Source organism: Onychostruthus taczanowskii, unplaced genomic scaffold, assembly GCF_017590055.1.
Source record: "Onychostruthus taczanowskii isolate IOZ18803 unplaced genomic scaffold, ASM1759005v1 scaffold19, whole genome shotgun sequence".
NCBI lineage: Eukaryota > Metazoa > Chordata > Aves > Passeriformes > Passeridae > Onychostruthus > Onychostruthus taczanowskii.
The window spans coordinates 4,128,034-4,155,756 of record NW_024499128.1 but is presented as its reverse complement, the minus strand read 5'-3'; the positions used below and the strand labels follow the sequence as shown (position 1 = coordinate 4,155,756).

At 36.2% G+C, this 27,723-nt stretch overlaps 2 long non-coding RNA genes across 3 annotated transcripts; one reads left to right on the top strand and one right to left on the bottom strand.

Annotated features, from left to right (window-relative positions):
* LOC121334402 lies at positions 1 to 27,126 on the top strand. Of its 2 annotated transcripts, XR_005952443.1 has the most exons (4): positions 1 to 362; positions 16,528 to 16,623; positions 24,970 to 25,328; positions 26,105 to 27,126. It is a non-coding gene; the product is annotated as an uncharacterized LOC121334402 (long non-coding RNA). The 2 variants fall into 2 exon arrangements; XR_005952444.1 differs by lacking the exon at positions 24,970 to 25,328.
* LOC121334403 lies at positions 444 to 16,353 on the bottom strand. The gene is made up of 3 exons (XR_005952445.1): positions 11,126 to 16,353; positions 7,781 to 8,004; positions 444 to 1,678 (listed from the first exon to the last, which is right to left on the bottom strand). It is a non-coding gene; the product is annotated as an uncharacterized LOC121334403 (long non-coding RNA).
* Positions 27,127 to 27,723: the final 597 nt, after the last annotated feature.

Genomic DNA, 27,723 nt, shown 5'->3' with positions numbered 1-27,723 from the left:
TTTTTCCTTTTTTTCAAGGAAGAGGATCTTAATGAAAGAAAAAAAAACCCTCTGGGATTTTTTTTCCTCTCCGCTTCCCCCCTCTCCCCCTCCCCTTGATGTGGCCTCTTGTTTAGCTTGTGGCGTGACCGTGATGAAGAAATGTTTCAGGGCGCCTGGCAGAGTGATCTTTTTATGTAATGAGTCAGGATTTTGCCAACGGAAGGAGCCGGCTTGGAGCGAGGACCGGAGGGCTGTCTCCTTTCAAGAACGGGGACCTGCCCGGCGAGCGGCTGCCTGTGCGCGGGATCCCCGCTCGCTGCGGGCGCTGATCCATTCCCGGTCCCGGCTCTCCGGGGCACCGCCGCGGGCACTGACAAGTGGTGAGTTGCGCTCTCCCTCCGCGCTCCCGCTCCGCGCCGCCGGCCCGCCCGCGGGGAGCGGCGCGGCCCCGCGACGTCCCCGCACCCTCGGGAGCTACAGGTGCCCGCTCCCCGCGGGGCCCGCTCCCCACGGGGCCCGCTCCCCGCGGTGTCCGGCCACCGGCCCCGTCCCGCTGCCTCCGCGTGGCTTCTGCGGCGACTTTCGTCAGGCACAAATAACTACAAATGCGCGTGCGAACCGTCTGATCAGGTCGTGTGCAAGCCAGAAAAACCTCCTAAATCATCACAGCGTAATGTGTGATTAATAAATCACACGTAAATAAGTCAGTTAAAATGTACGGTCTGTAGAAAGAGGAATTATTTAAACATTTCTACTTAGCCAGAATTTCCATCAACTTCTCTGCGTTTTCCTTTCAGGATGTATTTGGGGATTATAAGGCAGTTCAGCTAGGACAGCATTCTTCAGCTGCGCATTTTGATTATCAAAAGTAGAATGAATGTAATAGTGGCTTTTCAAGGACAGCAATTACTATCTTTTAAAGTAACTGACAGCATTAACCTACTTCAGCCATCCAAGTGTAAACTAAAATGTTTTTTAAAATGGATTTTACATAGAAGCTCTGTTGGAATTATAAAGTGAAGATTTTGAATATATGTTCCTTTAGTCTGTGAATTTCTACTTTTCCTCTCATCTTTGAAGGATTTTATGAAACATGATATTGAGGGTAGTAAGATGCTGATGTAGAGCTGAATACTTGAGACTGTAATTGTTAGTAGGAAGAGACCTGTTTTCAAGTAAAGTGAAAATAATTTGTAGTTTATTGTACAAATAACAAATTTAGAAAAATGACAGATATTTCTCTATAATGTGTCAACTTTAGTCTGAAATACAGTGAAACAGATAAATAATAACTTGTTATATACTTTGAGAAGAAATCTTAGGTATTTTGAGTGCTGGGTCTAATAACTTATTCTGTGTCATTTTATAGACACTTAGAAAAGGTGCTTCTTACCTCCTTGATAAATAGTTCATAAAATATTAATAAAATCAATTAATATCTGTTAGCAATTCCTGCTGTCCAGAAAATGAAGGAGGATGTATTGTGACTGGGCTATAACGTTCTCTTTTGATTAGTCTGAAAATTACCCACTCCATAAGCAATGACTCTGTTGATTTGGCATATCTGACAAAGATACTTTACTTACAAATTGAATCTTGGAAGGCTGTGGTTCCAGAGTCGGGGTTTTGGGGGCGAGATGAGCTTATGTTTTATCCAACTGGCCCACAAAGTCCCGCTTTTGGTGGTCACTTTGTTCTGCAAAAGAAAACAGCACATTATGGCTCTTACACTGGACAGTAAACTTAGTAGTAAACTTCTGCTGCACTTAGTAAAGGGCTATTATGCACTTTAAATAAATAATCATGTTCTAGCTTTAATGTTGTCTTCAGCAATAAAAAAGTGGATAGAAAATAAAATAATTCTGAAAGTTAAACTGAGAAGTTTTCTAACTTGGTGGTGTTTTCCTCTTAAAAAAAACAGCAAAAGCTGAAGAAAAAGTCACCTTTCAAAGGGTGGTCATGCAATACAGGTGAATTGGGAGAAAAGACGGTTCCCAGAAAAGAGAGGCAGTTTAAACCTTGAAAAAAATCTTTTAAACCCTGGTAGCATTTGTATTGTCAATCCCTGCCTCTTTTTTTTTGTTCACAACATATTCATTATAACGTATCTCTTGAACGTTCCTTTCTGTGTGTCTGTGTGTGTCCACATGTGCATGGTCTTTATCTGGATTCAGTTTAAAGACTGCTGATTTTTGTACTGGTAAAAGTTGTGGAATATATTATTGTGAGTAAGGCAGGGTAAACCTGTTTAAGTTCATGTTACTATTTACATTTTGGTATCAATATCCTGAAGAATTGAAGTATTATTTTTACTTAAAAGTTACATAGCTGTACTTTCCTCATGGGATTCTAGAAGGTGTTGAAAACACTGGTAGAGGTACTGAACTTTCTCATGGTTCCAACTATCCTGCACAGATACTTAACAGTGAATGAACACATGATACAAATTGTAATTTTTACAATGTTTCAGCATATTCACATAACATATATGCGGGAGCTCAGCTGGTGTAAAGCTAGTTTAGGTAGGTCTGGCATAGTTTTGACATTTAATGCCAGCTAATCAATCACCTGCTTAAGCTACACATAAACATCCAGACATTCACATTGTGATCACATTGTCACTGCAGTCAGGTTAATTTTAAGAGTTGACCTATACAGACTGAATCAATTTGACTATTTCAAAAAGGCCTGGAAATTCAGCTGAAGTGAGACAGTGATGCACTGTGAAAGCAAAGTTGTTGGCATGTGATTTATCTGATGACTACATGCAGGATCTGTACATTTATGCAAATGAATATCAGGATGAGTTATCGAGATTTTTCTATAGAATTCTCACATTTTACATTTTTTAGCAATATAATTGCAACAAAAGTGAAATAGGATGTATCCAAACATCAGTGCAACAAATTCCTCACTTGTTTAAGACTGAAATCTGATTTGGAGGAGCTTAGATTAAATAATAACTGTGGTGCTAATATGCTTTTTAGTTACTATTTTCCATGAAAATAATGCTGTTCAGAAGCAGCATTTATGAAAGATTAAATTTTCATAAGCCAATTAAGTTAAAAATGTAACTGTAGAAATTTTTTGTTTTTGACTTATACTAGAGTAAATTAGTACTTAGTTTGTGAATACATTCCAGACTTGTCCAATATTCCTAGTTGTCAGATTTGGATTGGTTTAATTCCTGTGGTTGCTTCTCTAGTATTCTGAGAATGTAAGAGCAGAGAATCAGAGATGAGAAAGTGGATCAATGTGAGGATCTTGCTTTAAGGGAAAAGAGAAACATATCCAAACATCAGCAAAGATCAGCTCTGCTCTGCTGAAATACCACAGTTGCTTCTTACCAACTGTTACTTAAAAGCTCTTAAATTAAAACGTAATTTTGTGCAGCTGCTTCCAGTAAGATGTAAAGATCACACTTTGTTAATCGTCTATTTTTAGATTATTTTTTAAAATAGATTCTATCTGGCTCTCTACTGAGGATATATAAAATTCACTTGCATTGCTTCTAGCACCAATAACCTAGCTATAGAATTAATACACTACTTAAATGATTAATGAGCAGTGTTAAAGACCACAGTTACGCTTCTGTAGGCCTCCCTCATACAATATTTTTATTCACATTTTTTCCCATCAATAAGCTTACAGAAAGAGCTCCTGTTTGTCTCTGGTGTGCAGTAGAACCAACAGCACATACATAACCAACAGCAGCATCTATATCTGCTGCTATAGATATCATGTGTATATTTTAATCTTTAAATGTATGTTCATTTTGTATGTTTTACTTAAATTAATGATGATTAGACAAAACATTGATAGATTTTCTAAACATCTGTGTTATAAAAATTTGATCTCTTTCCCTCACACTGGTTTTCCCAGCAGGTTTGCGTGCAGCTTGGGGTGCTGGCCTCAGAGCTGAGACTCCTGAAGTGCACTGTGTATCCACAGTATTAATAATTAAATATCTGGGATCAATCTATCTTGGTATTTGATATGAAAAAAAGAAATTTACAGAAGATAAAAAGTAGATGGTCTGTTTGTAATAAAAATCAAAATTTTCTTCAGATAAAAATGTAATTAATTATTGAAATAAAAATATTTAGAAATATCAACCCCAATTATTTATTACATTTATAATTTACAAAATTGAATGTCCTACTAGCTATCTTTCTATTTAGAATAAATTTAAAACTACATTTTTAGAATGACTTTTCTACATTTTTAAGCAAACCTTTAAAAAACCAGCTCACAAACACACTGAATCAGCAGAGGATTACTAAATGACCTAATCTGTTTACTTTTGAAATTTTATTGAAAGCAGTGAAAAGATCAGGATCTCCACCAGATCCTGTGGCATGGTTTGGAGGTTGCTCTGGGGCCTGTGTTTTCTGAAGCAAGGCCTCAACCTTTGACACCTCCTGATCCCGTGTTGCAACAGAAAAGTTTTGTGACTCCCCTCTGATCCAGCCACAGAAAAAGAGACGGAGAGATAACGACCCCAAGTTTGGAAACTCATGACCTGGAACAATTAAAATTTTGCCTTACTAAAGGCTACAGAATCAGTTGTCCTTTCCTAGGAAGTTATCCAGAGTTTTCCAGGGCAAGAACACAGACCCTCAAGGTCTGGTTTTCAAACTGTGCCTTGTTCTTTGCTCCCTGCTGCAGTGTTACACACCAGCACTGCTTCCCTGTGGAGAACCTGGACCTCATGCCACAAGAAAGGTCTATGCAAACACAAACCAGTCTGTTCAGGCATATTTTCTAAAGACATCACTCAGAAGATAATTTTACCTGCCCTGGAAATTGTATTTAGAAGCCTATGTAGCAAAAACAAAACAAAGTGGACTTTTGTAGATGGGTTTAAAAGATTTGGGGAATCACCTGGAAGCTGCACCTGTAGTGGAAGACATGGTAGAAAAGTGGTTCACACCACGTGGCTTGAGCTTCTGGTGGAATCAATGAATTTAAAGCATCATTTGCCCAATTCACAGTGCACATCAGTTAATAACTACACTAATCCCTTGCTGCAATGCCATATGCTATTCTCAGTCAAACAGTGCAAACATGTAGAGAATTTGGTAAAGGTATAAACATGGAAAAAAGAAACAAAGAATCAGTGGGTTTTGCCTGTTGTCAAAATGCCCAAATAGTTCCTGTTTGCAAGGTTTGGGGGCAAGGGCATTGATTCTGTATTCCAGTGTGAATGGATAGGCTTTATTCAGCTTGGGAATTTTTTTCAGGACCTTTCTTACAACACCTACAGAGTAAATAAAGATAATATCAACAGCAATAAAGGCCCATGCATTAGTAAGGTAACTGGCTTTGTGAGGTAGCTGGCAGGACTACATGTTAGCAGTTGGTTCCAGGAGCTTTCCCCTGATCTCTGATTCCCTGTTGGATACAAGGCTCTGGAATTACCAACACTTTTTTTTAATATTGGAATCGTACTTCTCTGCACATAGGCTCCAGGGTTTTGTTGGGTTTTTTTCCTGTTTGGAGCATACCTACTCCTAGCTCATCTCAAAAGAAGTCTTAAAAATTTGAGTCCTATGTGATTTCCTAGTATGCTGAATACTTACATTCTTAATATAAATGAAAAACTTTTAAACAAAACTATTTTGATATTTTCAGTTACTACTGTTAATTTTAATTTAGCTGTTATTGGGGGAGACTACAATTCAACAGTATAAAATAGTATTGATGCATTTTTGCTATTTGAAATATCTCAGCTTCAGTCAGACAGTCCAAATCTTTTACTGCAATCATGGCCTTTCTATATGAATAAATACAAAATAGTATCTAGACTATTAAAAAAATCACTAATTTTTAAAGTAAAGATTTTCATTTGTAGGTCAGGACAAGAATTAAAACAGAACACCCCTTCTTCCCCCCCCCCCCCCCCCCCCAAAAAAAAAAAAAAAAAAGTGTTTTGTCATCTACAAGGCATGTATTGGCAAGGCAAGGTTGTAGGACAAGATGAGAAAAATAATTTCAGGATGTTTCAGGACTGGCCTGAAACATCATGCATCAGGAAAAATTAAGTGAATGCAGTAATTCACTTAATTGAAAGGGCATTTCTAGATGTTACACATTGCTGCTGTTAAAAATTTCTGGTTTATGGTCAGCAAAATCTGGCTTTCTGCTTTGATGCTGCTGCTGTTTGTATTAAAGCTTTTTTTTGTAATCAAAGGCCTATTTAAAATCACACAAAGCACACACACCTCTGTCAGTAGGTGCCTGGATGCTGCTCTAAGTCAGAAGTATCTCCACTGAATTCACTGGATTTACATCCATAAGAAATGCAAGTGAGATCATGTTTAAATTTCTGGAACCTGAGAAAATAATTTATTTAATTTTTCATATTTTAGCATGATCAAAGGGCAAATGTATTACCCAGAACATAATATTAAATAACCTGAAAAATTGCTTTTTTTCCAACAATATTTTTGTTATATTTTATGCTTTGTACTAAAAGAATCTGTGAAGTACATGCCTGTTAGATGCTACTCAGTGTGGATTGTTTTAAAATAGTAAATTTTCATTTGGCATGGCAATTGAATGGGCATAACTTAAAGTTCAAATGTGCTACCTGTTTTACTAATGATATTTATAAACATGGATAATTCAGCCTACTAAATTTGGATTCCACTTTGTATTTTCACTCTGACTGGTCCTTCTGTATGTATGGAAAACTGCCCAGACTGTTAATTGGAAAATATAGTAAAATTGTTTAAAATGAAAGATGTTCTATAATTCTATTATGTATAATTTTCTCCTGTAAAGTGATGTTCACTCTGTCACTGAAGTATCCTTAAAAATGAGAAATGCAGGTCAACAGTTAATTATGGTTATCCTGGGGTTTTGTTTTGTTTTTTGGTTTTTTTCTTTTGGAGAGCTGAAAGAAGAAAAATTGTCCTGTATTGTCTGGGCTTCATGCAAAATGTATTTTGCTTCCCAATAATAGTATTTCTAAGATAGCTGCCTCAAAATTAAGTCTGTTGCATGGATAGAACCATTTTCTATATCCAGAGCTAATGAATTAGAGGATCCTTGAAAAACTGCAGTTTTACTATCCAGTGGACTAACAGAAAATGATGAAATCATGAGGTATTGTTGAAAAGTTGTTCTAACTTAAAAATCTTTTCTTTATAGTTTCATTCTTGATGTTCCACAGCATTCACCACATCCTGCATGGCTTTTAACCGCAGGGAAAATGAGGGACTTTTGGGGGCAGATGTGTTTCCATTACACTATCATAATGCCCCTAAAAATCCTTATTGCTCTTGCAGTATTCTTCTGTATTGCTGGGCCTGGTGAGAACTACTTGAAGACCTAGCTTATAAATACAGCTTTTCTCTAAAAACACTTTAAAAACACCACTGAGTTTTATTTTGTTTGTCTTATATTATTTTTAGTTGTGTTTACTGTTGCTTAAAATATAAATGGCAAGATGTGCAACCACCTGTTGGTAAATAAATGTCATAAGTCATAAATCCAAGAGACATGCTGATAACTGCATGGGATTATGAAGAGGGGTCTGGTTTGGCTTAAGAGTGAGAGCTTAATTTTTTTGGTACAACTAACTTGTTTTTTACATAAGAATTTAGCATTTTGTATCTAAAAATATGACAGATATTTTGCAAGCTAACTCAAATGACTGCTGTAAGTGAGCCAATGCTTTTGGAAACACACATCAGGCCATTTATCAAATTCATAGATCAGTACATTTATTTAAATGCACCAAAATATTAAAATCATGGTTTTATACAGTCTCAAAATAAAATGATGATTATACCTGAAGAAGACATTGTGGGTTGTCAGGTATTCTATGCTCACTCAACTCAGAAGGTCTTTGTGTGGCCATACCTCTTGCTGAGGCTTCTGAGGAAGTCACAGTCCATTGGGAATGCAGTCCTGCCCTGTGGCTCCTCCCATGAAGGGAGAGATGGCCAGGGATCTCCCAGGCACAGTTTATTCCTGCTGGGTGGCAGGTTCCCTGGAGCCTGCAGTCTTACAGTTCTGGAAGGAGAAGGCAGAACATACACATGTAAACATGGTTTGTTGTTGTCTTGGTCTTGCAGAGCAATACATCATCAGTTTGACATGTGCAGTGCTGGTAACATTTATTTCAGTAGCTGAGTGTGGGGCACACACAATACTGTCACTGCTTTGTGTTAAATGTACTCTTGACTTCACTGACTCGCTTAACAGAAATTATAGATGGTGTTGTATGGTCCCTCTGACAGGGTCTGCTAATATCTTTAAATACCCTTCAAAATATTTGGTGACACAGAAAAGAAACTAACTGGGTGGATTCACCATAGCAGTTTAATATAAAAGTTTAATCTCCAGGGAGATGCTTTTCTTCATTCTGCTGTAGGAATGGGTCTTATTTTTCACACAGCAAAATCTTACAGGTCAAGTCACGTCCTACAGGTCACAAAGCAGGCTTGCTGATACGACTGAGGCTCAGAACTTGTGCTGCGCAGAGAAATAGTACAGTAACAAGAAAACTCCTTTCTGGAAGGACAGAATGAGCAGTGTTGAACAATTTTGTATTCACAGGTCAAAAGGCTGGAATATGTCCTTCAACATAAAACACTGCAAGATGCAACAGCATTTCAAATTAATGTATAGACAGAGAAGAGAAAACAGTCATTACATTAATTTGAAATTTTCATATCAATATTTCAGTGCTCCTATTTGGACTACTGATCACAAGATGATCCCTAGCACCTTCTGACATAAATGGAAGGTATAACACAGACTGGCTTGAGGCTTATCCAGCCTTTATAATTACAGTTACATACAAGGTATGAAACCAATAGAGCTATTAATATTAGTCATAGAAGTTTGTTGCATGTTTTTATTCTAAACATGCCAAGTACCAAGGTGTATGTTCAGCATTCTTTTTATTTCCAAGTGACACTCGTAGACTCTGCATCTAATAGAAATTTTTTTTTAAAAAAGCACACAACAGCAAATAGCATATAACTGTCATTTTGTTTTACACATTTTTATCACTGAAGAATAAGCATTAGAAAATGAGAGTCAAGCATAAAGTTTGAGATGTGTACTTAATTTTTTAATTCAAATACTTGCCTCAAATTGTTTAAGTATTTAAATAATTTTGGTGTGAAACAGTATGTCACAAATATCTTTGGATATGATATAGCCTCAGAGGAAGGACTGCAAAACTCATCTGTAAAACTGTCCACTGCAGCTAACAGCACATTGGGAATAGGCTGTAAGTAGGTTTCAGTGTCAAACATTTTGTAAAAGATAATATTTTTTCTCTGTCTTCTTAAATATTAGCAAAGCACAAATTTCTATTAGCCTCTTCTTAGAGATTTTAGTTTCTTTTAATTATAGGGCCAAGAGACATTAACCGAAACAAACAAATTGCTCTAAAACCTAGAACAGTAGCAAGTAGGTAATTTTTCAAATAGAATTTCCACAGTGGAAAAGATATTAGTGTATTTGTTATATGCCAAGAAATGAGTAATATGAGAATATTTTGATTCTTTTACGAAATGGAAGAGCATTAACAGCATTTTAGTTTTTTATTTTATATAAAATTCGTGATTACCAACAGTCTCCTAATAGAGAAACAAAAATAGAAGAAAGGACATGCAAAGGACATTACCAAATTAAGAGAATGTCAGTTCTGTTCCAGCCCATTCTGAGGGGTCCCTGTGCAGCTCCTGTGCTGTCACCTGTGGGGAGGTGACCCCAGAGCCAGGCTTTGAGCACAGGCAGCAGCTCCGGGCTGTGGCACAAGGACGCTGCTCAGGAAAGCTCAGATAAAGCCACCTCATTCCACAGTGGGCTAGAGAAAGAGGTGGGAAAGGGAAGCATTGTAGCAAAGGGAGTAGCAACTACAAGAGAGAAACCACTACTCACATGCTGTAAATAAGTCTATAGAATAAATACAGAATGTAGAATATATATAAAATATAGAATAAAGCAGCAGAATGTGGCCAGAAGTAAAGGGGAAGGAAGGATTCATCACAGCCTGCAATGGAGCTTTTCATTGAATGCTTAGTTATGGGAGCAGAAGTGCATACAATAATAAGCTCCAGGAATAAATGGTCACTACTGCATTTCTCAATTATATTGAACTGTTTCAGACTTTGTTAATTTGTTGCTATTTGTGGCTGATTAAATATGTGTAAATGCTTTTATTTTTCCTTAACTTTTGAGTGTATACAATTTTATTCCCATATTTAAATAATTAGTGCCAAGATTCTGACTAAAGCGGATCTTTATCATTGCATTATCAACAAGTGCAAATGTCAGTTATGAAGTCCATGGCTGACATAATTTCAGCTATAGCTGGAAAAAAAGTGTGTACATACACTTTAGCAACACAAGGAATCAATGAAAGGGAATAAAAATCATTAAAAGAAACAACATATTTTATAATAATACTTTCATCAAGATATGACCTATTTTATACTTAAGAAATTAAAATAGAGGCTGAAATGTTTGGAGATGATGAATTTATTCAGTAGTTAGACTAAACAGGTGAGATTACCCAATAAATAATTTTCTGAAAAACTGGAATTCTTAACCAGAATTAGTTTTGTTGACTACTGGGGCTTGGGTTGTTCTTTTTTTAAGGAGAAGCCACTTCAAGATTTTCCTTACTTTTCCAATGACAGATTGTATTTTGTATATTCCTTTAAAAACAAAATCTACAGCCTTGCTGTGACTACCATCTGAGAGTTTTGGAGATCTCAGCTGTGAGAACAATGTAAATACCAAACAAGATTGTAGCAGGTTAATTTTTATTCAGAGGAAGCAGTAAGATCTTCCTGTATAAATCCAGGGAATCTGTGCTAGTCCTTTTTGAAGTGCTGACCTAATCCATAACAAAATTATCCCATGACTGCAGTTGGCAATATTGAGAACTGAGTGAGCCCACAAGATTCCCGAACTGTAGTCTGAATCAAATGTGGACTTTGTGATATAATCTGGGCTCATACTCAAATAGTCTAGCTTCAGTATTTTGATAATTCTTATAAAATCTTATTTTATGGATTTATTCTAACTTGTACGAGAATGTCACCATTTTATTCTTTTAAGACTCTGTGTGTGTCTAAAACCAAAAGGAAACAAATCCCTTCTTCAAACCTACTTGAAATGAAAACATATCCAGAGTTCTGCTTCCAGTCTGAGCATCGGGAGGTGAATGTTTCAGCAGGAGGTCCTGGATTCAAGGTCTAGGCCCTGATTTGCCCTCTGGCCAGTGACAGGGAGGTGCCAAATGCCCTGCCTGGAGCCCAGGTGAGGTCAGGTGGCATGTGCCAGCACTTCACCTGTCAGAAGGAGCAATACAGCTGTCACCCAATTCCAGAATGTGTTTTGGTCTGGAATATCGGCTCTGGTCTTAAACACTGTATCTTTCTGTACCAGCTCCATTCCTACCTCCTCCTTTCCAGATTATCTAGTCAATAAACAGAAAGTTCCAAGAAGTGAAAAAACACACCCAAAAGCAGAGGTAGGTACAGAGCCACAGCTGCAATTTCCTGATAAGAGCCTTGCAAACATCCCGGAGGGGGCTGTGTGAGTGGAAAAATGACACCAATTAGGCTGCTCTGGCCTCTGCATTTTCAGGTAAAGCAGGACCCGGCCATGCCTGCAGTGTCCCAAAGGCCACCTTTAACCAGGCAGTCACACCACAGTGTGCAGGCAGTGTCCCAAAGGCCACCTTTAGCAGGCAGTCACACCGCAGTGTGCCGGCAGTGTCCCCCCAAAGGCCACCTTTAGCAGGCTGTCACAGGACCCCGCAGAGCCGGCCCGGGGCCTGGGGCACCCCGGTCCCCCTGCGGGGCCGCCCTGCGCCTCTGTCCTTTGTGCTGCAGCTGCGGCTGCTCAGCAGGCACAGCGCGCTGCACTTCTGTCGCTGCTATTTTAGCATTTCACTGATTTTTTCTCAGATGTCACCCACAAGATAGCAAGAGATGGTGAACTGCTACATCTTGAGTTTCATCTCAACCAACTCCCAAAGAGAATTTCCTTTATAACTGTTAATAATGGAACTGAAAAACTGCCTACAACTCTGGTTGGCAAACAAAACAGTCATGCTTTAATGACACAGTTTTAACTGATTTCTCTAGGAGTTAATACCAGCAGAGTATTTATATATTATAAGAGTATATTATTATATATTATTCTTTATAATACTTATATATACTTTTTAATATATATATATATACACTCTTTATTATATAAAGAGTATTCTATATTATATATATCCTCGAATAGCAAATCCACAGAGTATATTACAATTCCTGTAATAGCAAGTTTTATCTCATTGCACCAAAAAAAAACCCCCAAAAAACCCTTTCTAATGAAGCATGATATTGGGTAGTATTGACATTATTATATATTTTCATCTTTTTATGGAGAACAGAAGAATATATTTTCCTATTCTGCCTACAGAACACTTGAAGATAATTAAGTATTTTATGCTAAAGGACCAGCGTATTGCAGTATTACAGCAGAAACACTGAGTTTTAGATATATTTGGGAGACAGGGACTTTGTTTCTGTTCTGTATGATGATTCTGCATCTCCCAGTCCTGATGTATCCATTTAACACTCAGGTGTTAAAAGGTTGGAAAGAACAAATAATAAATTCAAGGTGCTGTACCTGATTTTGGAATATTTTTTAGGATGTAAATAATTATTGCCAATCTTTAGCATCAGGAATACAGAAAAATTTGGGCTGAGAAAAGGCATGGGAACAAAAAAATAGAAGAGTAAAGCAAAGTTTCTAGACTTCAGGCCACTTGCCAGCTGCTCCTTACAACAACTTTCAATTCTGCTTCTTGCTTTGACTGTAGCAAAAAGATAAACATTTCCTTGTTGCAAGTTAACAAACACAGCCATGCGTGACAATTTGATAAGGGGTATTATGAGTTGTATCAGGAGTTTATTAGTTCATTTGAGCAAGAGATAAACATGGTAGAAAGTTCTGATGTGCTGCTGAAAAATGAAAAATGACTGGTCAATGCCAAAACCAGTTCTGCTGAAGAAAGGGTTTCTATTCTTAGTGACTGGAGCTTTCATTGCTACAGACAATTTTTCTTTCTGTTTGTAGTAAATTCCTCAATGTGTCTGCCTCCTTTGTAAACTTACACCACTGCTCTGTGGGTCTGTATTTTCAGGTGGTACAGATATAGCAGTCTGAATTCTACACTCACAAGAAAATCTGTTAAAGTCATGGCACAACAGGCAGAATTTGGTTTAGTGATGTAGTCTTTTCTGCTTGTGTCTTTTCAAATTAGCTGTAGATGTTGAGATCTTGTCTCCACGTTTTTGTCTGTTGTAGTTATTGAAAATTAAATACAGTGTATTAAAGTATTCTTTGATTTAGCACTTGCCTAATTCTTGCCTGATTATTTTTCTGATGTAGGCATACATGCCTTACAACAAACTGATAGTGTTTGACTCTTGATGTTCTCACCAAATCTGTATTTGAACTAAGATCTGCCAAAACAAATATTAAAAATCCTGCCATACATCCCAAATGGCACTTTTAGTTTCCTTTTTGTAAGGCAATGCAGTATAATATAAACAAGGAGAAACCAAGAGATAACACAGCAATGTAGGATCAGAGTTTACTGGCAAAACCTGGATGTGGGTATATTAATCACAGATGATAAAAACATAAGCAAAAAGGACTTCCTAGATTGCAGGAAGAGATCCTACACTGTAATGACTTTTTTGTATCATTTATTTTATTGAACAATTATTTTAGGAAATTTTTGGGGTTTTTTCCCTTACAGAAGTAACCATACTATTCTATAGTCCCTTTCCCCCACTAAGACAGACTTTAAGGCAGTGTTGACATTTGTGGTATGCCAATTTTTATGGCTCTAGAGAAATAATAATAACACATCTAGGAGAAAATTCTGACATTTTGTCTGGCAAATGTTGTTACACTTTGTCAAAGGCATAAGAACTTATTTTAATATCCTGTCTCACAATATGGGGTAAAAGGGACAAGAAAATTAGGATAAGATCAAATGTACACGTTAGCAAGATGTGATCAGTGACCAGTCAGGTAATATTTTCAGTTATTTCCATGACTTCAATGATTCCCAGATGCTTGAAGTAGGGCAAGGGTAAGGACTAGGAACTTCTGGATTTGATGGTTGCTTGGCACTGTGGAATGTAGGTACCTTTGCCCATTGTATAAGAACTGTGTCCTTTGCCTTGGCTTCCCACTGGGAGCTCATGACTGAATACACTGACAGTCTTCTAGGACTTCCTCCTCCTTGACTGAGGGCACAGTCATGGGAGATGCGTGTGCAGGATGTTTATGGGAAAGAATAAAAAGTTTTACAGCAACTGAATGCTTATGACAGTGTCACACATGCAGATATTTGGTGAAAGTAAACACACTCCTGTCTGTTTTGAAGGAGAAAGAGCAAGGGCTTTTCCCCCCTCTGTTTCTCTGTTTTCTTAGACACTAAATCACATTCTGCTAAAAGGCAGACATTGTTTACGTGCAGATGCTTGGCTTTCTTGAAAATATTAAATTTTCTTGGTAGCATATTAATTCACCATATTAATATTAGTCAACTAGGGGTTACTATTTTTGAAGTTGAGCTACTCTGAGGCTAATAGCACAGAAGTATTGCTATTGGCATGTTAGATACTTTCAATTTACTAAATAAGTTCAATAATTTAATTAATTGGTTTTCACTCAGTTATTTATGGAACTCACATATTTAGTGGCTTATTCTGGCTTCCTCTGATTCTCCAGTCTAGAATTTTAAAACTTAGACAACAGACCAGACAGTGATATACATGTAAATTCAGGGGTGGGATATTACCTTTATAAAACAGGGCACTAAAATTAGAGATCTCTTGATACAGGAGACAGTTCCACTATTAAAAAACTGGTGCTAAGAGCAGTTCTAAGATTCAGAATGTGAGCAGTCTGAGAAGAAGGTCTGTAATGTGTACATTTCAGTTTAAGTCTTTTGTGAAGTTAAAAGCTTCTTGCAGTGCAATGAAATTCCTCCAAAGGGTGTGTTATTTAACAGCAGTAGATGTTTGTGTCGTGACAATCAGCAGATATCTGTTTTGTCAGTCTGTATTGTGATAATCAGCAGGTAACACATCTTATGAAACTACTGTACCTTGACTGTGGCATGAAGAAAGCAGGATACTAATGGATCGTTATGGGAATTTATGCAGGCCTGCATCATAAGTAGCAGGCTGTGAGAATGCAGGAATAAGGAGAAATGTCCCAGATGAGCTGAGTGGCTGCCTACAGGAGCATCACACTGCTTAAAGAATGAACAGTCTTTCAGCTTCACACCAACTTAGCTGAGGGTATTTCCTAAGATGAATAGATCATATATGGCAAGCACAGAAAAAGACAGATAGATTTGTCTTCTGAAGTTTAAGAACATTTTGCTTAGCCTGTGCTGTAAGGAGCTAATAAAATGAAGATAAAATGGAAGAGAATATTGTTTGATAATATTTGTCTTAGATTGGGTCTGACAGATTCAATGTTTAGGGTAGAATAAAGCACATATATCATAAAAGATCACTTATCTAGCACTTTAGACTTATTTTCCTGTCTAAAGCAGATTTTTTTTACTTTTTAAATCAGGTTCTGTTACATTAGGTTGGGTGTCACACCTCATTGCAAAAGTAATCTACAAAGGCACTTCAAGAACCCCTTCATTTAAAACAATAGGCCAGCAGGGGATTTTTTTTGTTTATTTGTTTATTTTTTTGGAGGATGCATATTGGAAGCATTCTGAAACTCCTCCTTTCAGTATGTGTTGTAGGGAATTTGGAGGAGGGGAAACTGTTCTGAAGTAATGGCTCTTAGGTGGTGCACCAGGAGCACTGCACAGGAATTCATCCCAACAAGCTCTGATGTTTATCTCTGCTCAGATATGCACCTCATCTGCTCTTACATCATGTATTCCAGTTGTGATTAGAATTACATAGAGTTCCTTCTGAATTTTAAAAATAATATAGTATGAGTTAGGAATCCTCACAGACTATTATGAAATAGACATAATTGCAATATATAAATCTTGCAATATATAAATTGCAAGAAATAAATAGCACCTTTGATGCAAAGGTGCTATTTAGTTGTACTTGTAGCCTTATTCACCTTGTACAACCCCAAATATAATTTGATCTTCTGCATTTAAAACTGTACATTTCCGTACTGAAATTGTTTTAATAAGATATGTGTTAGTTAGGCATTGCTAAACACATATTATGTTCCTGAGTAATAGTTCAGTATTTATTACTGCAGTAAAAGAGCTCCAAGACACAAGAATGGGATAGCAAAAAGAGGATCTTCCCAAATCCATGCAACCCAAGTACTGTCAGAATCATTCTCTAAGTATGTGCTGCTTCAGTATGTGGTTTTTAATCATTAAAAAGTGCAGTCTTTTGTAACTTGAAGATAAGGACTTTAATGAGAATTTTTGTGAATGTATTACTTTCCTGTTACAATACTTGGAACACTTTGTTAATCCTGTGTCCCCTAAACCAGGACATCCTAGTAAAGCAGCAAATGGAATGTAACAATGAATGGAACTGAAAGAATATAGTCCTCCTCTACGGAGAAAAAATACTACAGAGCCGACTGGTAAGTTCTTTACAGAGGAGTATAAACTGAGGAGAGTATTAGAAAGCATTCCTACAGAGCATGACTAGTTTAATTCTTAGGGAAGTAACACATTTTAAAAATTTAATAAATCTTTATTAAGTGATTTTTGATAATATGGGAAGTACATTATGTGTAGTCCTATAAATGAAATACCTATTCCTACTTGTTTTTTAGATTTACAGCCATACAGATTGTTAGCCAAGGTCTAAATGTAAGTGATTAAAATAATGAGCAAACATTTCAGAATGCAGGTAATGCATTGTATCTTGTTCTGTCTCACGGCAACATATGGTCATTTAAGGAGCAAGGCCCAACCAGTATCTATTTAGTTATATATAGCTATATATATATATATATATATATATATATATATACACACACCTATGGTTTGCATTAGGAGGTGCAAAGGAAATACCTCTTTTCTATAAAACCCACATTTTAATGTTTGTAGGGTGACTTAACAGCTTAACATCCCTAAGGATGGTGTCTGGTTTTGTAGGAACATCCAGATTCAGAGTAGAATCTTTCAAAACTCAGCAAATTCCTCTTTGAGTCTGACCTACCTCAGAGGCTTATCATGTGAGAGGATGAATAACTCTTTGACAGTACCATTACTCTTCACTGATAGACAGTCCTCTTGTTCATCATGGTCCCTAGATTTTAGGGACCATGATGAACTTACTCCAAAGTAAGGAGGGATTAATTATCCTTAGCGTCACTATGTTCCTTAGAGGATTAAAAAAATGAAAATCAGCACATTATTTTTCTTACATACAAGATCAGAAGAAATCCTGAGAAAAGGGGTATTCTAATATTGTCTCATTGTGGCTGCCTATTCTATATATGGCACCACTTTATAAACTGCACAAATCTATTCCTGCAACCTACAGATACTCTAAATGACAAAATAAAATTGAGCATGAATATAGAAAACATAATGCATTTATCATGCAGAAATAATTTCCACCTATAAACATATTCTAAATTGAATTAGACAAGGCTAATATCACATTAAAAAAAATAAAGCAGCTAGACATTTAACTCACAGGAAGTAACATGATCAAAGATAAAGTCTAAATGACAAAACAGTCCGTAATTGTCTCCGTAAAATTACTGGCAGTAAGATTTTTATGTCATTATTATCATATTGGTAAAACTTTCTACAGTATAAAAGTATACATGAAACATTTTGTGTTGTAAAAATCCCTGTGGTATGAGTCATAAAAAACCCCAGCAGAAACAGGTGTCTCTATTACCTGACATCTCTACAAGGCTTTGAAATCAGAAACTGATCTGCACAACCATAAGTTTAGCATGCTTTAAAATAAGTAGATTTGTGAGACCATTTTACTTCTAATTAAATACAGCAAAATATTCTTTTGACAGAACATTTTATTCTGAGTCCCTATTTCTATATTTCACCCTAAAAATCACTTTTATAAATTACAAGTGTCACATAGATCAGTGTGAATTAAAAACCAAATCTCAATCTATAATAACAGTCTTGATTTGAATAGGCTGTTTTGCTTTTAAATCAACTGGAAACCCAGACAAAATTCCCTTTAACGTATGCAGTGTGCCTAAGCTGATTTTGGTTTCATTTCAACACAGCAAATAGTACTGGTGACAGGCAATAACATGAAACTCGAGAGATTTTGGCCGTGATTCTTGCAGAATCTGGAGAATTAGTAAGTCTGAAGTATGTGAAACCAGTACAGAAGTGAAGGAATTATCCATGCTAACCATTTCATGCCTAATTATTTACCAAAGTGAAACATTTTTGCTATATTCATAAAACTAAAATCCCAATTCATACAACTGTACTGAACAGGAAGGGTCCCTCTGCTATTAAATGCAGAATGATTAAACATTGGAGACTGGAAATTCTGGTTGATAAAAATGGCTGGTGCCTGTCCCAGAGGAGGTTCTCTCTGGAACACAGACTGATAGCTGGATTAACACACTGAATAAATAAGAATGATGACTTTTTAGATATTACTACTGGCAATTTCTTTGTACTCATTCCTCTGGAATACTCCTGGAATATTGGTTTTTGAGGAGAGGACACAACAAATTAACCCTAAATCCTATGCTTAATTCCACATTTCAACAGGCTCCTTTGCTGCAGTGGGAGTTGCCACTGCAATGAGAAACTGTGTGTGTGAGGGCAGTGTCCCATGGATGTGTGTCTGTACATCTCTTCACACCTAACACTGTGACCTCAGGCTACAAGGAGATTGCTTGACTTTCATATAAAAAAGCATGTTGCATGATAACTGGAAAATTATTTTTGCATTATTTCAGTAGTTGGACCAAATAAAGAGCTGTTGTGATATAATCCCAGAGAAAAATCTCAGGTACTTGCTTTGAGCTGCAGAACACTGTCAAATGAGTAGCATAATCCAGAAATCATCTAGGAAAACTGCATTTTGTCCTTAAAACTTACATTCAAAAATATTGCTTGTAGGTGTTATTTCACATTTTGCACAACAAATATGTTTCATTTATACAAGTGTACATTTTCACTCAGTATTTACACTCTTCATACACACCCATTATTAATGTAACTCTTACTCCCTATTGTAGAATGGATTTTTACCTGTAGCATAAGGTTTATCCAAAAGCAACTGTTTGACTATAATAAATAATGTAAAAATCACATTTTCAAACAATGACCTACATGAATCACTAGTGGTTAGTGACAGAAAACAACATGCTTATAGTTTGCTGTAAGATTTTTCAGTTCTTGGATTGAAGTTTTCTGGCAAAATCTTCACTACCTTTAATCAATTGTGATAACCACTTATTCACCAAAACAAGGTACACATACACAGTTCCGTCAGAATTCCTCAAGTCTTTACCAGCATGGACAAATTGCAATAGAAAATCTTTTAAGGATTTACTGGAAAAGGCAAGTTGTTAGCCTAAGAGTCTGTCCTAAAATGCAACAGTTTAGTTAAAATACATAGGAGAAGCCCTCATGGTGCTCTCTGCACTTGACTGCAGCCAATACTATTAATCCTCTAATGTCATAAATACTGCAGGAAAGACATGCTAATAAAAAAGACAGCACTGACACCATTTATCATGTGTAGGAGTATATAAATAATGCAGAAATCTCTCTTGCTTTTACAAGAAAATCACCTTTACAGTTTTCTGAAGAATTGACTATAATTTCACTGCAAAAATATTTATACTCTGAAAAGTATTTTTAAATAACCACATGACTTTAATTCTCATTGTTATATCTGTCAGCTTTTAATGAAAGACTTATGGATGTGTTATTAGTGTTCCTGCTATCTGTTCTGTTTGTAGGAAGGTTTGATTTAATAATGAAATCTGTTCCATTTGAAAAATGCATTTCAGCCTAGTGTGAGAGCTTTGTAAGCCTGGATTGGTTTGATATGTAAAATGACTTACAGTTGGGAAAAATGGGTTTTCTCCTAATTAAGACACATTACAATGAGATTGTTCAAATCAACTACTGCTAACAAAAATGCCCAAGTTACATATATTTAGAAAAGATTTAGCAAATAGCTGTTCTCTGATACAAGCCTGCTGCAGAGCACTCTGTAGGGAATCCCACTCTGTGGAATTTAAAGGCACTGGTGGAATTTACAGAGTCCATACACCGCATTCCTAAAATGTTGATAAAGACTGAGTTTCAGTTACTTACATCAAATTTTTAAAGGTTGTCAAAATAAATACTGCAAGGTAAAACTCAGAAAAATGCAGCATTGTTTTTACCATAATCTTTATTTTCCAGGTATTTGTAAAATTGAGTTGTTCAGCCCATTTCCTATTATGAAGAAATCCTTTATAATTTTGAGTAATGGATTGTGGCAATACCCATTAAGAAGGAGACAATAAGTATACCGATGGCTTTGGCTCCAAAATCTAAACCCTAAGCCTGTATAACATTGTAGAAGTAGTTTTTATTTATTATATATAAAGTGTTATTCTTCCCTGTGTAAACTGTGCTTTTGCAAGGAGCCCTGTAATCTTCATTGAACATAATTCAGTGATGGAATTCCACAGAGGAACAGGACTGCCTGGATACAATGCATGTAGAACTGAGGAATTTTTATTCTTTTTACTAAACAGAAAATAAAGTATATTTTGCTATAGTTTTACAATTCTTGTGGGAAAATTTTGAAAAAAATCTAAATTTTGTCACAATCCTTGTTTTGCTTATTCTTTTCTTATGGGTAAAATATTCTATTCTGTTATTTAAAGCCATGTTGAAAAGTGAGGTGATTCATGTCTGTACAAGTGTCAGGATTATGTATATTCTGTATATTTAGATATTCATAATGAGTATAACTTTGGAATGAGAATAAAATATGAATTAAATACTTTTCCCAATACAAACTGTACAGATTTTTGAAAGACTTTACAATCCTCACAAAACTTCTAGGGCCCACTTTTGTCTGCGGCAGACACCTTCTGGCACATGCACTGATTATATGAATAGATGCTAGTGAATAAAACATCTCTAGCTAATAGTTCCAAAGATATAATTTATAGCAGCAATGGAACTTGCTGTATGTACTGCTATGGATTATAATTTTCATTGTATGACTTTTTTATTTCAACCACAACTCAACAGGATGGCAAAGGAAAGTGTGAATACACATAAATGTGAGATGTTGTGACTAAGCACAGGAGTGTAACAATGGGAAATTTTTCCTACAAATAATCTCTTTGCATGAAGCTTTAAATGTATTTCCTCCACAGAACTCAAACCATCCCCCTGATGTAATAGTGAAGTGAGTGTCCTCTCTGTGTATGTCCCTTACATCACCATTCCTTATAACTGCTTTGTATGATACACAACTGCACAGAAAGGAGTTTGCTGTGACCCCACCCCTGCAGTTCCCACAAAAGCTACCACTGAAACCCTCAAATGCCTGCCAGAAATCTCAGCACTGAGAATTCTAAGGAATTTGCCAGTATGGTTTTAAAAGAAGCCAAGAGGATCATCAGTTACATATAATGATTACATTTTTGCCTGCTGATATTAATCCATTTTTAAAAAGAAATGGAAACAATATGTGTTTTACTTTTCTCATGCTTGTGACTGCAAATTCCAGTTAAAAAGTGATGATTTAGGTTACAGCTTTTGTACTTCCATTTTCTCCTTCAATTTGTCAAATGCAGTGAGAGCACTAAAAAAAGGAGAGAAGAATAGAGGTGGCAAGGCTTCTAAATATAACCAAGATTGTTTATGTCAATGAGCTCTGCAAAAGGATAGTGTGTTTATGTGACTGTCTCAGTGAGTTGGTTTGCAATGCTCATTTATGCTGTGCATCCCTTATTGTTCATATTTCACAGACCTTTTTTTCCCCAAGGCTCTAAACATACATATCAAAAGTTTAATTATTAACTCAGTTTAGAAATTCAAGTATTGAAGGCGACTGATTCTGTCAAGTCAGTATTTACTATTACAAGAAGGATTGGATTTCATGTCATGCCTCCAGATCTTACATCCAGAATTGTCCACCTACCAAACTGTGATAAGTGTTCATGTGTTTGGATTTAAGTGCTTAGATCCCATGCAAGAGCAATCAGGAAAATTACTAAAAATTTCTCAAGGATAACTCAGATGCTGAACATAAAACCCCCTCACATTTCATGTTACAATTCTCCTCACTACCATTTCTCAGGAATGTTCTGATTCATCCCTGTGGAACACGTTGTGTGCTGCAGTGTAACTTTGTATTTCTGTCATGGTACCAGCAATGTGCCAAACCAGCGATTTCCTCCAGCCCGCGTGTTGCTCGCTCCTAAGCCAAACGTGTCCTGTCTGCTCCCATCCCTGCTGTCTGTCAGAATTATAATTTTTTGTAAGATAAGAAAATCCCACCTTTACCACTGGAGAGCCAGGCTGCTTAGGTCACAAGATTCTCCTGGCTTAATCCTTGCGTATGAATCATGAACTTTCCCTAATAAGTACCGGCATTCTTCAGATGATCAAGCTAGCTTACGAAGGCTTCCAGAGCTTTCCACATTAATTATCACCATGTTTAAAGGATCCAAAGTAGCAGCTAATTGAGAATTATTAAGACTGTAAGTTGTTTATTCTTACTTTTCCTTTGTGTCCTCTACTCCTTACTCTTATTTGGGTTGATATTGTAAATGGCAATAATACAACTCAGTTAAAAGAGAACAACATATGAAAAGGATTATGAAAAATGTAAATTGAACTGAAAATCAGCTATAGGAAAAATTGGAAACAAATTTGCTTGCTCTCTACACTACAATGGGTCAAAAGTAAGCTATACATGACCACAATTTTTGTTCAGAAAAAGCTTTTTTCTCACATTACTTATCAGGAAATTGTAAGATAACCAATCTAATAGTAAGCCTCTACTCTGGAAATAAATGACTTCTGCAACTTTTGCAGAAGCACACAAACTATTGAGAAGTCATAGTAAATACTATGTGATTAAGTAAGTATTCTGTTAGAAATAAATAAGATAGTGACTTTTAAAAGAAAAATAAACTATTTTTTAACTTTTGAAAGTGGAACAGAACATTCATTCTAGATTCAGAGTACAGAAAATTGCTGAAATAAGTCTGGACTTCTAAGTACTTTCAATCTGGAAACTTGATGATCATGGGCACCTCAGGAAAAGATATATATTCTTGCACTAAATTCAGATACTAAGTCTAGTAAAAGCAGAACAATTAAAAGCCTATTATGTTTAGCTACCAAAAATATATTTTTTTATCCCAGGATGAGTGTATCTAAATAAAGATCTAAAGTAAATTCCTCAAACACTATTTTAAGTGTGGCACAGCATGATAGGAAAAAAGTGTATTTTAAATTTGGGAAAAAATAAGAAGATTTGTACTTAACTGGCAGTTAATTAACAACATGCATAGGTGGATCAATTATATATGTATGAATAAAAGGACACACCCAAGTCATAGTCAAAAATCCTTTGGGAACTTCTGTGAAGACAGCAAATATTTTTACAATAGCAGTGATTAAGCCTGAAAATAAAAGGAGAAAGCCCTGAAAGGAACACAGAAGTGAGTCAAAATCATTAGTGGTTGCTCTCATATTTATCATCCAAAGTGAGTCAAAATCGGCAGGCATTACTCTCCTATTTATCACTATATAAACTGTACTGTAAGAATGCAGAGAAGAGGAAATAAAGAAACAAGATTAAAAGAGCAAATCCATCTTTAATATTATTTCCAAAGAAAGAGTATTTGAGAAGAGTACTGAAATTTGAGAAGAGTACTACTAAAGAAGCATTAAATAGAAAGTTCTTCTTTAAGCACTCAAATAAGATCTGAAAAAGAACTAAAACCAGTGGAATAACATTCTAGTTTATGTTTTCCAGACAAATCCTTTGAAATCAAATTCAGATAAATACTGTATGCAGATATTTACAATTTTTAAAAATGCATAAAATATCATAAAAGTTCAGTATAGCCCTTTTTTGAGGCATAATTCAGTGACATACTTGAACAAGTGAGAAGCTGAACATTAGTCTTGCTTCCAAGGACTTGCATAATTCAGCACTCAGGTTCAGGACCTGACTAAGTAATACCTGATTCAATAAATTATTTGAAGACACAGGGTACTGAGCATTGAATTTACTGTTTGCTATGTCTGTAAACAGATAAACAGAATCCTGCTCCAGAATTAAGGTGTCTCTGCAGAAAAAGAAACACTCTCTAGTTCTAGTAACTGTTTTCCTGACAGAATACAGTATACAGAAATCAGACAGAAAATCTAGCATCTGTGGGTAGAGATCTATGCCATCCCTGTCTCAAAACCCCATTATTTGTTAGGGATAAGCTCAAGTAACTTAAGTAAGAGCTACACAGAGATAATCAATGCTAAATTGATCAATGCTAATGAATTTTTTCCAGACTTAGTGAAAAACACTGCAAAGTCTTATAAACACTTCATAGCATCGTGCAAAAATTTAAATCAAAATTTTAGGCTACCACTGTGCTGAATGTTTAGAGGAAAAGTTTAAAGTTCTCCAGAAGCTGTTCTGTTTGATTATTAACTCTTTTTGTCCTGTTCTTCACTACCTCTGAAAATATTTTGGGGTTTTTTTATGGAAGGGAATCTGCAGAAACAGTTTCACAATTCATATTAAAAAAAACTCCAACTCTAAAGCTATGCTTTCAACAAAACACACCATAACATCTTAACCTAATAAAGCACTGCCCTACTTTCGGATTCACAGACTTCCAGAAAGGAATAGAAATATTTTACTTTGGCATGGGGGCAAAATTACTTTCTAAGGGAAAAAAACTTAAAAAGTTACCTTATCTTGGTACTCCTTTCAATCCTAGAAACTGCAGAACCAGACTGTTTTGAGACATGACAATGTACATGATGCAGATCAGTAATGGGAGCCACACTGAATTGCTGCTCTACAATGGCATCAAGTAATCGGAAAGGACGACAAAAGAGAAACATTTCCAATGCTGGTTTTTTCCTTTGGATGAAAGGATGTAGAGTTACAAAAATGAACTAAAATTATAAGGCCAGAGTACAGGCATGGCATGATCCTAAGAAGAATCTGTTTCTATCTTCCATATGCTGTACAAACACAAAAATAATGATGGATCTGAGCAAAAATACTTTCTATTTATGAAAATTATTAATAAAACTATATTGTAATAGCATTAAAAGCAACAATGAAAAAAAGGTAAGTATATAGCAAAAAGCAAGATGGTTTTGAATGCTAGACAATTATACAATTGTTTCCTAAAACTTCTATCAGTTACTACTAAGTGTGTCATTCTTTGTGCCTCATCTTTGCACAGAGAGCTCCATCACTGATCCAGTGCAGATTGTTGATTAATTCTTCATATTCTCTGTGTATGACTATATTAAAGTATAGGAAAGTAAAGATACGCAGGGTTTACACCATCTTTCTTTTCAGTCAGCAGTTACTTCTCTTATTGGTTTTGTTTAATCTCTCAAAGGGACAAGGGAAGGAGAACAATAGATTTTCTCTGAAAAATGCTACTCGTAATATATGATATCTACTTCCAAGTATTAAATTCAATTTAATGTATGCAGTGATCAATAGATATGAACTTCATGGGGCAGTGGGGCAGTAAGGCTACAGCAATTAAACTCTATCATAAGTCACAAGGACTGCTGGTAGCTGTTCTCCTTCTACCCTAAGGGTTTTCTCTTGCTTGATATACCAGTAAATTTACATTATAAACCTGATTTTTTCTTATGCATGTAATATATTTTAATATAAAAGTTCAGCAACGGCAATTGCATCAGTTTAACATTCAACATTTATCTCTTCTTCATGATCTTCATTTATCTACCTTATTTATTATCAGATAATGCATAAGTATATGTATAAGGATCCTATCACATTACATTACTGCTTATGATTTAAAAGCAAATGAGTTAATTTTTTCTTAACAAAGAATGCAGTATGTTATTTTTATGTACCACTAGGAGAAAACTGATAAAGAGGAAATGAAGCAGGGGAACAGAAAAACAAAGTGAGAAATGAAATCCAAGTTTCTAATGCAACGATGTAATGCCAAGAAACTGCTCCAAAGAAAATGAGTAACTGCCAGCTTTTCTACCTGTTGCCAAGAAAATGTTGCTGTGTTCACTGATCCTGTAATTAAACTGAGTGTGTTCTGAAACAACTTCTTCTGAATTGTGCCATCTTCTGTGAAGGGGGAGAAAGCTTCATTCCTATAATACACCAATAGAAAGATGGTTCTTCTCTAAAAAATTAGGTAGAAGAGCAAGCTTGGTTTAATCATGTACACACATTCTTTAAAGAAAAAAAGTAACATTTGGAAAGAGAAATCTTATTGCCTACAGACCTTTGGAGGGAAGCACAGAACTGTAATTTGCATCATTCAAAATACTTATGTGCAGGGCAAAAAGTTTTAATAGCTAGCTTTTAATATCCTACAAAAACAGCAGTCTTGCTGACTTCTGCTGTTTTATCAACATTTTAAAATGTGACTTATTAATTGTATGTCTTATAGCAATTTCTTGCTGGGATTTTTAATAAATTTAAGTTATTGGTATTACCCATGCTGGTCAAGGTATTTGTATACAAGTATGTCAATAAACCAGATCATACCAGTAAAATTCTGTTGCCACATTTTATCTTGTTCAGCCCAGTGTTGGTTAACCAAGATTTCATAAAGGCTGACTATTCTCTTCACCTCTACTATGGTCCTCTGGGATCTTCTGGTAAAGCTTTATTGTACTTTGCACAGCTTTTCTGCATTCCTCATGCTTTTACACCTGATGAGTGAATGAAATGTTGCCTTTTCTCAGCCGAGTCATTCTTTGCTCTGTGGCTCGCTGTGCTAGGCAGGACAATGGCCCTCTCAGACATCTGTCACACAGAAGCACTGAACAGCTGGGACTGGAAGAGACCCCTGGAGATTGTGCAGTCCAATGCCCCTGCTGAAGAAGGTTCACCTAGAGCAGATTGCTAGGATCACATCTTTATTGGATCAAGATATGTCTGGATCAGCTAATAAAAGTGTCAGAAAGCCCTGGCTTCCAAAACAGTTCCCCAGTCCTTTTCCTCACAGACAGTGGTAACAACTGTCTGAACGTGCAGGCTGACAGGTTCACTCTGGAGCAAGAGCTGGGCAGAGCTGGCACCCACACCTGCTGCATTTGCAGGAGAGTTGCTTTGTTTTAATTCTGTGTTGGCTAGTTTAGTTGAGGAGTAACAGATCAGAGTAATTCACCAGACAGAAAACTCTGCTACTAATCTACCTCCAAGACAAATCTCAGAAGCAGAGCCAGGTCACTCTTACTTTCCTGGCTTGCATCAGTCCTACTCTCTCTTACTGATATCAGCATTATCCACTGACTTCAGTGGACATGAATATGCCCAGGTGGTCTATTGCTGATCATTGCTTCTAATCCTTCTAATCAGCTAATCAATTTTTAAGCCAAGCTTAAAAAAGCTTCTAAGCCAAGCTTCTAAGCCAAGCTTTGGACAGTTTAGTGGAGAATGAACAGTTAGCTCCTGGTGCTGATTCATTATTACCTGTTCTTTCTCAAGCTGTCAGCATGGATTCCAAATACAT